At 42.1% G+C, this 14101-nt stretch overlaps 1 protein-coding gene across 12 annotated transcripts in view; it reads left to right on the forward strand.

Annotated features, from left to right (window-relative positions):
• GRIN2B (glutamate ionotropic receptor NMDA type subunit 2B) overlaps positions 1-14101 on the forward strand; it is a 502860-nt gene that overhangs the window by 266326 nt on the left and 222433 nt on the right. The window lies entirely within an intron of this gene.

A 14101-nucleotide genomic window follows, 5' to 3' on the forward strand; every position in this document is an offset into this window, starting at 1 on the left:
TACATGAAGAAAAACGAATAAAATATTAATAACTTTGAAGCAACTTTAGCAAAGAGTGATAAAAATGGTCAGGAGTTTGGATGATGTGAGTCAAAATAAGGATGACAAGTACCATCGATGAAGGGAGGGCAGGAGAGGAAAGTGAATATGACTGTGCTCTACAGTTCAGTGAATCCTGCAAATATTCCACTGTACCCACAAGACTTTGATAGGAGAAGGCAAGTAGAGGCTAAAAAAAGACTTACGCCCAAACCTAGCAAAGGCAACAAGAAGTGGAGTGGGGCTTCCAAGGTCAAAATTGAGACCAGCTGTAGGTAAGTTATCTGGTTCTAAGGCTGGTGCAGTAGGAAACATTCTTTAAGGGAACATGAGATGGATCTCCCACTGGGTGAAGTATTGGATGCTGACTCAAAGAGCAAAATGGCATGCTTTGGTTGGATTTGAGGGAGCTGCTTTGTTTTTCTGTTACCAGAACTCTTTACATTCTGAGGCTGATCTTTCATGAACACCAAACGGATGGCCGATGTTGTTCAGTAGGGTCCCCTGGGACAAATAGAGTATTCTGGAGCTCTGACATCTTCAGGAAGGCAGCACGTTTTCAGGTCTGCTGGATTTTCATGTTAGGATCCGAGGTGCCCTCCTTGTCCCTGCTTAGCACACTCTCCTGATGCATTCTGTCTCCCACTCTCTTCACCATGGGGGGCGTCTTTAACTTGTCTGCACCCCCTGCCATCTCTGACAGTCAGTTTTTCACAGAAACAATCTGTGATGCTCCTGACCACCCCCCTCCTCTTTTCCCTTTCCTCCCTTTCCTCCCTCCCTCCTGCTGATTTGTTATTATGTACTGCAGCTGCCCGGAGGATTTTAAATAGACCCATAATGGCACAGCAGCGCCTCTTGGAAGTTTAAATATAACTTTCTTGTTAATCTTGTCTGTGGCTGCAGCAGGAACAGCACCTGGAGAAGAAGGCGATGGGCAAGAGATGCCCTGGGGTTCTACCCTGAGATTGTGGTTTAGCAATCTCTCAGGTGTCCTAGAATCTGAAAGGATGGGGACCCAGCCTCAAGGTGGTGGCTGTGCCTCAGCTTAAGTGAATTTGGTGCTAGGTTGACAGTCCCTAGAAATGTTAGCACAATGCAGTGTTGCTTGAACAACAGCAAAAGCCTGAACCTCCTCTCCATCCTCTGCCAAAGTGTCACTCACCCTCTACCACCCTCAGAGGCAGAATGTGTTTGGTCTTATCAAGCCTTTGGCCATGTATGGGGACCTGGAGTGAGAAGGGTGGATTAGTGTCAATGACAGGTGTGGCCAGGATTCTTAAGGAACAGGTGCATAAATCATAAGCTCTTTCAAAGCACAGTATAAGGGCCCCAGATGACTTCCAGGCTGCCCTGACCCAGGGCCGTGAAATTGTTCAGGAAGGAAAAAAAAGGCTACAGATTCTGGCCCCAGTTCCCAAACCTGTCAATGTTTTCTTAGATTTAACAGATGTCAAACCCTAATATTAATGCGGTCACTCAATGAATATTTATTGAGTACGGGTGATTATGGGGGCTGTTCTGAGATCAGTGGAAGAAATGGGCAGCCACAAGGAAATGAAGTACTTTGTTAAATTCAGGGGAGATCTTAACGTTGGAATAATAAACTGTACAGAACAGAGATTTTCTGGAGGATGTGTCCTAATATCCATCTGGTTCTGTAGTTTCATGTAGAAATGTTCTAGGATGTGCTACTTATCCAAGGATAGTAATAAAAGAGAGAAGAAATATCATGAAAAAAAAGTTTAAATTCCCTATAGAGAACTATGCTAAACTTTTAATTCTGGCAGAAGAGATAAGGTGATATTTCTCATCTTAAGGCAGTTTACAGCATAAGAGGGGAGCCTAAACATATAATAATAAGCACATCAAACTTTTTTATGGCATATTTTTGAGGCTGTTGAGAGTTTATATATTTATATATATATACGTATATATGTATATGTATACATATATACGTATATATATATATAAATATTTCTGTTTTATACAGTGAGGTGAACATTGTTATCTTCATTTTACAGGAGGAAAAAACGAATACAAACAGATTAGTTTCCCCAAGATCAGCCTTGGGATGGAGACTGTGGGATGGAGACATCTATCTCCAGATAAGATTTTGTGTGGTATTCATCTTTTTATCCCTATGGGGGCTCGTATGATGCATATGATATTGCAAATTTGATACTTTTTTTTAACTGAGTGAATGAATGATGACCTCATTTGCTCTTTTTTTTTTGTAACACTGCAAATATATATTCATTTTATAATAATCTCCTAAAAGAGGTCACTGAGGAAAGGGGATGGGTCAGGAATAACCTGGGTTATCAGGCAGGCCATAGCAGGTAATGGTCATACCTGTGTGCTATTAAGGAGACATCCCAGGTCACAGTAGACCTACCTTGGTAATTAGAGGGACATTACAGGTCACAGTAGTCACACCTGGGGAATTAGGGAAATATCTCTCTGGTTGGGGTAGATACTCTTGGAGTTTTAGGGTGACATTCAGGTCAGGGTAGACACACCTAAGGTTAGGGAGCTATCCCAGGACAAGGTTGGGTTTAATTGATTGCAGGATGCATTCTAGAGGTTTTTTGTTTTTTTGTTTTTTTTAAGATTGTATTTATTCATGAGAGACACAGAGAGAGGCAGAGACATAGGTAGAGGGAGAAGCAGGCTCCCTGCGAGGGAGGCTGATGTGGGACTCGATTCCAGGACCCCGGGGTCACACCCTGAGCTAAAGGCAGATGCTCAACCACAGAACCATCCAGGTGTCCCTGTATTCTAGAGTTTTGTTACTCGAAATATAATCTCAGGACCAGCAGCATCAGTATTTTCGGGGACCTTGTTAGAAATACAGTCTTGGGCTTCACCTCAGACCTTCTGAATCACAGCTATGACTTAGGATCGGCTGGATGTGATTGAATAGATAGGGAGGTTTTTTACAAACTGGAATCTGGAAGTTATTGGAGGTAGGAGAGATAACATTGGGGAGGAATTAGGCATTGCTAGAATACCTCTCTGATCAAACAGCAGAGAGGACAGAAATGATCAGAGGAGGGTAGCTGTCCAGCTTGTGTCTTCCTGCCGGAGAACAGCTGAACCATTCAAGTTGACCGGTACTGTTCTATAAGATTTCTAAGAATAAAGATAGTACCAAATCATTTCTTTTAGTTTGATATCCACTAAATAAGGATATTACGTGTGTTTCATGCATCATAAAACTCTGTTGCAGTTTTATTTAATAGGGACAGTTTTAATCCTCTTTTGAAGTGGAGACCAGTTGTTACTTCCCTCAAACTATATGATTTTCTATCCCTTTGCACAAAGCTGGACTTATTTGAAAGTGGCTAAACAGGTCCTACTCATATTATGAGAACCACATTGGGGATTTTTCAAAATTATTAGCACAGTCATGTCTAAAGTGAGTCAATCCCTGCCCCAAATGAGAACTGATTTCTCTATTTACCACTGTCATTTTAGTAAAAGTACAATTGATATGTATTTTTAATCACCTGTTTATGGCCGTGAGTGAATAAAAAAGCTAGATGCTTTCTTTTCCTTTGAGGAGCTTGCTGTCTAAATAGAAGTTGGTGCATCGTATTTCTTATCATAATAAAATCTTTGAAGGTGAGAATGAACAAGGCAGATATGACAGGTAATTAGGAAAACTAGTCTTGTACCAGTTGTGCCACTAAATCTGTTTTCTTGGAAAACATCTTTAATTCCTTCAGGCTTCAGTTCCTCTGTTAAAATTCGAAGTTGGGACCAGGTGGACTTCTAAAGTCTTTTTCTGTTGGCGCTCTCAAGCCCAAGCGGGAATGGCAAATCAAGGGGTGGAGTGATGGATGGCGGTTTGCCTGAGCAGATGGAAGAGAAGAGATGTGCTGCAGAACGCCTGCCTCTCTCACAAAGGTTTCTTAAATGAGTTGATCTTTTTCTTTTTTCTTTATAAGGTGACTTACTATTTGCATTACTAATTGCCTGCTTTCAAGGTTAATGGACATTTCTATTTCAAATGGTTCTAAAAAGCTTTTCTGAATTGGGGTAGGGCTTGTCTGGTCATTTGCAAGCCCAGCTGCTGTCGATTCTAGCCTGTGCCCTGTAGTCACATTATGTTCCCCTTTGGTCCTTTTTCCTCAACTAATCGAATGAGATTAAAGAATGATGATAGCTACAGAGTCTGGAGTTTGGCTGATTCTCCAGGCTCAGCCTCGCAGAATGGGGTATGGGCTCAAAGTCTGAGGGTCTAGTCCTTAGTTTTATGGGTTTGTAGTTGGTCAAGTTTTCAGGCAAGGATATATTTTGCAACATATAAAACATACATTGTTCCCCAAGAACCTTCTATATTTTCGCTCATCTTTCTTTGACAATATCAGAAATAGAAGTTCCATTAATAGTTAGCATTTATTGGATTCTTACTGTTTGTCATGTACTGGAGAGCACTCTCTATATATTATCTCATTGAATTTGTGTAATGTAGTGAATTACATGCTGTTATGTCCATTTTACAGGTGAAAAACTGAGGCTCAGAGAATTTATGCTAGGTAATAGGTAGCATAGTGAAGTGCGTGGCAAGGTCAAATCCAATTCCTTTAAGTGTGAAACCTACTTTTTTTTTTTTTTTGCCACTGCACTAACCTGATGTTTTCCTCCAGAAAAGGTCTAACCCATATTTTAATGGTGATAATCCCCTTCTTATGTCTACCTTGCACTCTTACCTTTAGATAACCTGATACAACTTTTTTTTTGTTACATTACTGACTCAGTTAGCTTTTTGTCTGCTAAATATTCCTAGATTTTCCCCCTTCTACTCCATACAGATTGGCTCAGCTTCTTTGTATTAAGCAGCACTTGATCCTGTTGATTTCATTTCCTTGGTTCTGCTCTTGTCACGATGATGTCCTTCAGTCATTTGGAATTCTGCTGGATGAGCAGAGCAGCATTCTGATTGCTCCTTTAAGTCCCGAAACATCAGAGTGGCCCAAGAAATCCTATGGCTCTGTGGCCTTACACAGCTATCCCAGGAGCTGGCTCTAGGCATGGGGCAGCTCTTCTCTTGGCCAGGCTACCTGGCAGTGGAGAGACAGGGCTGATTTTCAGCACATCCCTGCAGTGCAGTCTGGCTTCTGTGCCCAGGAAGACAAGGTGGCGTGGTGTCCATCTGGACTCAGTGATCACCTTCTGGGGGGGGCCAAAACCTGAATTAGATTGTCATGGCTGAACAGGAGAGGGCATTTGTACATTCTGAGGCTTGGCGAGTAGGGAAACACTTGCCAGTGTTTTGTGGAGTTTTATCTTTCCACCTCTATGGCTAACATTGTTTATTTTTAGCCTCATTTCTTCTGATTACTGAATTGTCTAGAACAACCTTGTGATATCTCTGTCAGACTATTGTAGAAGAATTTCTTGCTGGAGATGTACTAGTGTGAGAATATATTTTCTTGGATGTCTGTGAACCTTTGTGATCTCTTGGGTTGGGGAGGGGGCAGTGCCATAATAATGGAGTTAGCTGAGATGTGGTAATTCGTACTGGTGATTACTCATCCTAGTTGAATGTTTAATTTAGTAGAGAGATGTCTTTGCGGATACAGTGAAATGGACCTGCTGCTAGAGAAGCATCAAGCGGCCTGTTGCCATAGAAACAAAGGGAGGTGGTCCTTTTTCAGGAACACTGAAGTATGTGAGCTACTCTCCTTTCCTTTGCTTTAACTTTTCCCCACTTTCGTTAAGGTGTGGAAGACAAAGATTTCAAAGGAATTAAAAATCTGCCTTCCTCCATTTTTAGCTCCTAAAAAGTCTGATTGTGACAGGAACTTACTGATTATGTCCAGGTGCTGAGGCAGGTTTTGAAGAGCCCCATTGGGACGCACCATTCAAAGAAGGAGCCAAACCATGGAGAAAGCTGAGCCAGCAAGAGCTTATCCAACCTGTGGTTGTCAGTGAGGAACAGTGCTGCGGCTCTGTTGCTGAAGCCCTGGAGAACTGGCAGGGAGTAGATTCAAACAAGGCAACATAGACCAGGGAAGAGTAGGAGAGAAACAGAAAACCATGTTTGGCAAGGTCCTTAGAGCTCAGTTCTTTCGGTTTGGAATGAAGGGAAGGTCCCAAGGACACATTTGGCCAGAGGGTAAGTGTGGCCTGAAATGTTTTGAGGACCAAAGATTTGTGAGTTGTATAGCTTTATCCAAAATACTCAGGTCCACTTTGGGATGAGTTTGCATTACAGACACCACAAATGCAGTTAGGAATATTACATGTAACATGAATTTCCCCAGGCCTCACCATTTTGTGCTTGTATAGTATCGGCAACAGTCCAGATTGCATTGGTTCTTGCTTCCTCCTACTCATTTGAGACCACAGCTCCCCACAAAGCCATCAGCTTCAGGTGTGCTTTGGGGAGAGCTCAGGAAGGTATGCCACAGGTTTCCCAAATGGTTTTGGTGCTCTCTTTTCTGGGAATGGCTATTTTCTGTGAGTTTCCTGTTTTTTTGTTTTTTTTTTTTTAATTTTTTTTCTTGGTATTGCTGCCATTTCCTCGTTTTATTTGCATGGCTTCTGCTTCTGTTGAGTTCCATAATGTCTGCCGTGCACCATGGCCTCTCCCAGACCCTGCTATCTTCTCCTGTTAAGACCACATTCTCTCTGCATATAGCACACTTTTCCACTTAGCACCTGCTTCACGTGCACTGGAACCTTCATAATGCCAAAGCTTCCATGCTGTCTATGGTGAAGTATGTGTGAGAAAGATTCTTTCTCTCATTGTTACATATCGTCACCAAAGCTGGGTGCTCGTGACATATTTCTTCTACAGGTTTTAATGAAATAGCTTTTCAGTTTTTACTTATATCCCCTCTTTCTTTATTCCCTGAGGACACACACAGGTCAGGCTGGGAGAGAGGGTCAAGTGATAAGCTATCAAGGTATTTTCTCAGCCACCCCTCCCATCCCATGACTACTGCTTTGTTAATAGATGGGACAACTTTGATTCCTTTTTTCTGTAGGCTTCCCCAGGCTGCTCCTTTATTTCTCATGAATATAGATTTCTGCAGAGCCCACTTCAGTTTGCAAGGCATGCCCAATCCCTGAAAATGACAATGCTGGCTCAGCTGGGACATGACCTTAATTGGCCCTGGTCTAATGGCTGTCCCTTTAGGAAGTGAGAGACCCTGCCTTCAGTTGTGGTAGGCACCCAAGGCTTATTGAGCAGAGCACTGAACATGGAGTCAGAATACATGTTCTAGTCACAGCTCTGACAACTTCGGGCAAGTCCTTAGTATTTCTGACCCTCAGTTTCCTTGTCTGTACATTTGAGTTAAAAATTCCTACCTCACAAGGCTGTTGAGAAAATGGCAGCACTAATACAATGGTATTCTTATGGTTAGCTCAGAAATTGTAAAAAGAAAAAAAAAAGTATTTATATAATTCACCCTAATGTGAATTAGAGCATCGTATACTGTCCGCAGAACCATTTGTGCTTCTTTTTGTCACTTCAGGTTTTGTGACTCTTTCACAAGAGGCAGAATGTTAGCTCTGTTGTCATAAACAGATTCCAGATAAGTCCCTTCAGTTCTGTGTGTGCTGCCACTTTTTTTTTTTTCTGTAGCTATTATATGGTGACCTGTGCTAAAATAAGGAAGCACCTTACGAGGGCTCCCCTGAGCCATCTTTCCCTAGTGGGGGACCCCGGCTCTAACCCCCATGTTCCATTGGACATGCTGCTGTGTCTCCAGGGCAGAGGTCCAGTCTTGTCACAACTGCTCCAATGGTAGCCCCTGGCCTTGCTCTGCCTTACACTCCTAGCCCTGCTCTCTGGGTCTTTATTTTAGCCCCAGTCTTGCCCAAACCAAACTGCCTACCTTAGGTCCTGCTTCCAGCACTGGATTGGGTCCTAATTTCACATTAACAGCTTCAACAACATGGTGGGCATCTATGTTTGAGGTTCGTACTACATAGTTTATAAAATCACTGCCCATTGTACTGCCACCACTCCACCAAACTCCCTGGCACCCTCTCCCCCGACCAAAATAGGAATGATTTTCCACAGAGGGTTCATGGGAGATGGCTATTATGAAATGTAATTATCCTACAAGTTATGGAAAACATAATGAGAGGCCCTTGTGGGCTTGTTGTTGCTGTCTTTAGATATTTGTATCTCTCAAAAGGAGAAATAAACATATTTCATCTGGGTCAGGTGAACTTATGGTTTAGGGAACAGTGAAAAAAATTAAGGTGTTTTTTTTTTCTTTCAAAAATGAATCTGTGTATTTAAGGAAAACAGATAATTAGCTCAGAGAAAGATGATTCAGATCAGAAGGGCTTGGGGATGAGTGGGGCAGGGAAGCCTGAGAAGTCAGGACAAGAGGAGGCAGGAGGGCACAGGAGAGGCAAAGATTGGTACAGAAAGGTAGGGTGCTACTAAAGAGCCAGGTCCCTGCAGGGATATTGTATGAAGGACCAAAGGCCCGGCAGGCTGACGATTAGAGAGATTTACTCAGAGGGACCATATCTGTGATGGATAGACAGGTAGAGGCCAGGAAAGCTAAGGATAGATTTGTACCTGGACTAGAGAGTGCTTTGCATCCCCTGGGTCCATAGGAGTTCAGAAGTTTGAAAGCTGCGTAGACATCCCAGGTGAGGAGCCATCCCCAGTTGATAACCTCAAGTATTAGGTATATCAGGTGCTGCATGCAGGTAGTGATGATGATGTGTTCATGTTTTAAACTCATGCCAAACTTAGTTAACTAACATGAAACTACACTTCTGATTTGCTTCACCTCTATGATCATGTATGTCCTGGTGGAAGATTTTAGTGAAATCTTCTACATTTTAGTAAAAAACTAGTCATGACCATAAATAATTGCATCAGAGCTCTATGGTCTGAGGAGCTGGGCGGGGGGTGTGGGGACTACTCCTGGAGCAAGGAAAGTTGCTTCGTGCACCTACAGCTTCTCCAGACACCATAATCTCTCTCCCTATCTTTTCTCTTGGGTCATGGTAATAGCAGGTGGATTTTAGCTGACACCAGTGGTAATGGAAAATGCGGAAAGACATCCTATTTAATCAGATAAAGCAATAGCTAACATGTATGGAGTATCTATTTGTTGTACTCACTGCCTTGCCAAATTGTAAGAACATAGTCCTGAATCATTTAATCCTTCCAATGGTCCTTGTACATGGGCACCATTATTAGCCCCCATTTACAATCGAGGTCAGACAGTTTCTCCAAGTGTTCAGAGCCACTAGTAAGCTGATCTGGGGCTGACACTCAGGTGTTACACCAAGGTATTTACCACCAAAATATTCTTCATTTTCTGACCTCTTGAGGTGTGAGAAGGACTAGCCCAGGGAACACAGAGAAGTGGGCCATCCTGAGCTATACTACCCTTTCTTCCCATTCCACTACTGTGAGCTTAAGCTATCTTCCAAAATCTTTCTGCTGGAATATGGAAGGCATGCACATTTAGTTTAATAGCAACATCCTTTGCAGTTATTGCCACTTAAGATTTCAATTGGTGACAGGATATCATTATTGCACTATTGTCAGTGGTTTATCATTCAGCTACCCTGGCGTGGGTCCTATAGAAGCTGTTGTTGAATATAAGAGTTTATAACCTCCGGCATGCAAGGCTATGGATAAAACACTACTTGACTGTTTTAAAAACATTCTCTCTTGTTTAATGAGGTTTTTAAGTGTAGTGTATATAGGAAAAGAAAACCAAGACTCTTTAAGAAGCCTTTGGCAAGAAGCTCTAGAGGTTTAGCTGGGGCGAACTTGAAATGTGGAGATGAGCTATTAATCAGATGGTCAGCAAATTAAGTGAGTTCGACATTTGCAGGAGGTTTATTGCTCTATTACCAGTTTTGTCTTCCAATTGCTTGGAGGCAGCTTATGCAGAAGGCTGATGGTCAGGGCCAAGGATGGCCTTCCTTGGAGAGAAAAGAAATGGTTTCTCCTAGCAGCAAAGGTAGTTCCAACAGAGTCCTCCAAGTTCAAAGGGAGATGCTTGGGGTGCAACTATTAATACCTTTCCTCAGATAAACAGCCTTCCTGGCTGGGAGCAGGGTTTAACTCCCATGGGAAACATCAATACAGAGAAATTAAAGGCCCCTCAAAGAAGGGAAACCAAAGTTTATATAAGAGGCACATGAAATAGCATTCCCAGTGGGCACCAGGTAATTTCTGTGTCTAAGTAACTCGAGTACCTTCTGGAAATCACTCGATTTTTCCATCCTTTGGTGACCTTATTTTGGGTAGATGACCTCCAAGCCTCCTTTAAATGCAAAATTTTTTTGGTTCTGGTAAATTCTTGGCAAGAGTTGAGTGTATTGATAAGATCTTTATATGAGATTTTTAAAAATGGTATCTTTCTATAATTTGTATATAATGGATATAATCAGTAGAAATAACAGAAATGATATTTTAATAGTTATATTTGCTAAAAATGGTATATTTGCAGTTAACATTCTATTGAATGCTGAGGTGGCCTCTCTAATGCTCCAAGAGCCCAGTTCTGTCCCCTAAATTCAGCATTTCTTCTTAGGAACAAAGTGGAAAGCTTCATCACACACCATCTCCCTTCCTCTGATGTCTCCTAACTTTGGGAGAAATCCACCTCTCCCAACTAGCCTCTCTCTAGCTGCCACACTGCCATAGTTATGGCCCAGATGGAACCTAATATTTTTTCCTTTCCTTCCACCTCTCTTATCTCTCAGAGGTCAGGATATCAGGCCCAATGGGACTTATGATTCCAAGGGGCTTCATGGGCATCCATGATATGGAATGTGATGCATCTGTGGGTTGGGTGCTGGCCAACCTAGTTAGTGAGAGAAAGGTGAGATCATTCTTCTAGATATGTGGGTTCCATGTTTACACCAGTTGTCTAACTTCTTTTCTCTTTCATATTGATTGAATGGAAGGAGGTTTGGCAGCTTATTTATGGAAGTTGCTCCCACCAGCCTAAACTGTATCTTCAAACATGTTGATGAGTCTGTTACATGAGTTAGTAGTCATGTTAGTTTACAGGCTGTGGGAGAGTAATAGGATATATGAAATCTTTAGATAATTCGCAAACCTTATGAAAGCTCGTATTTTTTGCTCTGTTCCCCATGAGACCTTTTTCTAGCTGAATTGGCTGTTACTTGTGTTTCATTTCACTGGTACTGCCGCCCTTTGGCAGAGGTGCTTATCATAAGATACAATATTGCTCAGTGGGAGGAGGCTGGGGAAGAAGTAAAGTCTCTGTTAAGTTAGCCTTTGAAGAAAGAACATTTGAAATAGAGTGGATGTTTCTGACAGGTAGATACACAGCCCTAGAATTTGAAGACTTCTTTTCTATGTATGGGCATTCCTGGAAGCACAGACCTATTGTTTCCTGCCATTATCTCCCTCTCTCTTAGGCTGCATAAAATAAGAATCTTTGCCTTTTCCCGTGATACATGTAAATGAAGTGATGAATGGCCGAAGATATGAGGAATGCCACTGAAGTTCATCTTCTTTTATATGGGGGCTGCTCATAAACTTAAGAAAGTTTTTCAAATGGTAATCAATGGATACTTTTCCAGGCCTGACCATGTGTTTCATCCAGTCACTTGTTATGCCTGTATCTATAGGTCTTAAGAAACACACACACACACACACACACACACCCCTCTTAGATGAATTGGAATTTGGGGAGATAGAAAATGAACATAAAGCAGGAGGGAAGAGCTGTCCATCAAAGTTTCCTTGGAGGAGGCCGATGACTAACATTTTTTTTCGCCTTTAAAGTATGCATTTGTTGCCTCTCTTTTGTGGAGAGTCTCAAACAGGGAGGACTAAGCGCTCTTGAATAGACTCTTTCTCTGCTCCCTCTGCAGCCCCTGCTGCTCTCAGAGGCTGCCTCAACCTGCTGTGCGGCTGCATTGATGAAGAAAGGGACCGGACAACAGGCACAGCAGCAAAACAAGCCATGCCACTTTCCCTTTCTTCCCCTTGGCGTTAGTGAAAGAACTATTTCTAAGCTTACATGGTTCACCTGGGTTTGTACTCAACCAGGGCTTTCTTCCCCCCACCCCCCCAACCCTGATACTTTCAGGCAAAATCCAGTCCATTCCTGGTTCTCTAGACCTTTCTTTGCCTCTAGCCTCTGGAGACTAATAACGATAGGCCTTGCAAGGCTGCTTTCCTTCTCGTGTCAGTGTGGCCACCAGGGCTGGGAAGTACCTTGGTTGACATTTTATGTAATTAAAAGAGTGTGGTTTTGAAAAGCAAGTAAGTTCATCTCTGTGTGGTACTCTTTGGGAGGCCAGTATATAAAGTAGGGAAGAATGAGATTAGCATGTTCCAAGAGTGAGATTAGCATGTTCCAAGAGTGAGATTAGCATGTTCCAAGCATCAGTGCTACATATGTGGTTCGGACAGAATGGCCCACAGTTGGGAATATGGGAAATTTAGTTCGGTTGTATATTAACAGGGTTCCTGGGAGGGCTTTTCCTAACATTTGAATCAGAGTAAATGGAAAAAGTTCTTTTAATTTGATTTTAGACTTAATTTCTTCCTCTAGGTTTGGAATCCTGGTTGGAGATCTATGGATGATTACAGTAGCAGGATAAAGTGAAATTTACCTGCTGAGTTTAGTTTAGGCACTTGAACTTAAAAAAACATGGGCAGAGGCAAAACTCTCAAGCTCTGCTGGGGAGGCCAGTCAGCAATTATATTTTCCTAGGTGGTGGAAAATTAGCATAAAATTGGGGGATTCAGATTATCTGATGCATGATCTAACACTGCTGATGACTGTGGCTTTGGGCAACTCATTTAATTACTTTGTGCTTTAGCTTAATTTATTACAATAAATATGGGAAGTTGAAATGGAAACATGATGTGGCATAGTGTATCTACTCCTGGAGTCCTAGATTCACATTTTAGCTCTGTTGCTTAGTAGATATTTGACACTGGACTGGTTGGGCTAACCTTTTGGATCTCAATTTGCTCAGCTAGAGCATGTGAATAGTAGTAATAATAGCTATGCTGCAGGATTGATGTGATGATTAAGAGAATGCATATAGAATGCCTAACACAGTGCTAGCTTATACCACATACTTAATAAATATTATTATTGGTGGTGGTGCTGCTATATTTATATCGTTTTCATTACATAAAGACATAGTGGAGGATTAGGATTGCTTTTCAAAGTGGGTGGCTTTGAGTGGGATTTTGATTGGTGGGAAATTGCAAGAATATGAAGTAAGTTGGCCAGAAATGTGAACGTGGGAACATAGGATGGTGAGTGAATGGTGGAGGCAGACTGGTGTGGCTGGGACAGAAGGCATGTGGGGGGTTGTGTTGTGAGACCAGACCGGAAAGGGGTGTCGGGGTGAAAATGTGAGAGATGCAATTGGCCATCTGGGTAGTTCACACTTTACTCTGTCTGTGCATGATGTGAAAGGTTTAAGCTTTGTGAGAAGGAGAGTGACATGATCACAGGTATGTTTTATGGTGATACCCCATACGTATTATGCAGATGGGGTTAGAATAAGGATGGATGCTAGGGGGCTGGCTAGGGACTGATTTTAATAGACAAATTGAGAAATAGTTGAGTTCTTAAAGAAGGTAGTGGTAAGTAGTGGGAAAAGGAAGAGGACACATTTAGACATAAACCATTATGAATTAATGACAAGGAATATTTTCACTTTTTCTTTGGAATTACATCATTAGAAAGTTAAATAGATCACAAACACTTAAAAACAGCATCAGTAATAAAGAACATAAAGCAGCATGTAGTGAGGTGTGTCCATTTGCTATTGTTGTGTAATACACTATCCAAAACTTAGTGCCTTAAAGCAACAACCCCTTATTATTTCTCAAGAGCCTAGGAGTCAACTGTACAGTTCTTCTGTCTCAGCTCCAGTCCCTCCTGTAGGCTTTGGGTTGGGCTGACTTGTCTCCTGTCTGAGTGTTAGCTGGAAATAGGCTGGTCTAAGATGACCTCAGCTGGCACAGGTGGGCTCCTCACCACGTAGTTTCCCATCCTCCATCAGGCTGGCCCAGACTAATTCTCAAATCACAGCAGGCTTCCAAGAGAGA

Source organism: Canis lupus, chromosome 25 (assembly GCF_048164855.1).
Source record: "Canis lupus baileyi chromosome 25, mCanLup2.hap1, whole genome shotgun sequence".
NCBI classification, from domain to species: domain Eukaryota; kingdom Metazoa; phylum Chordata; class Mammalia; order Carnivora; family Canidae; genus Canis; species Canis lupus.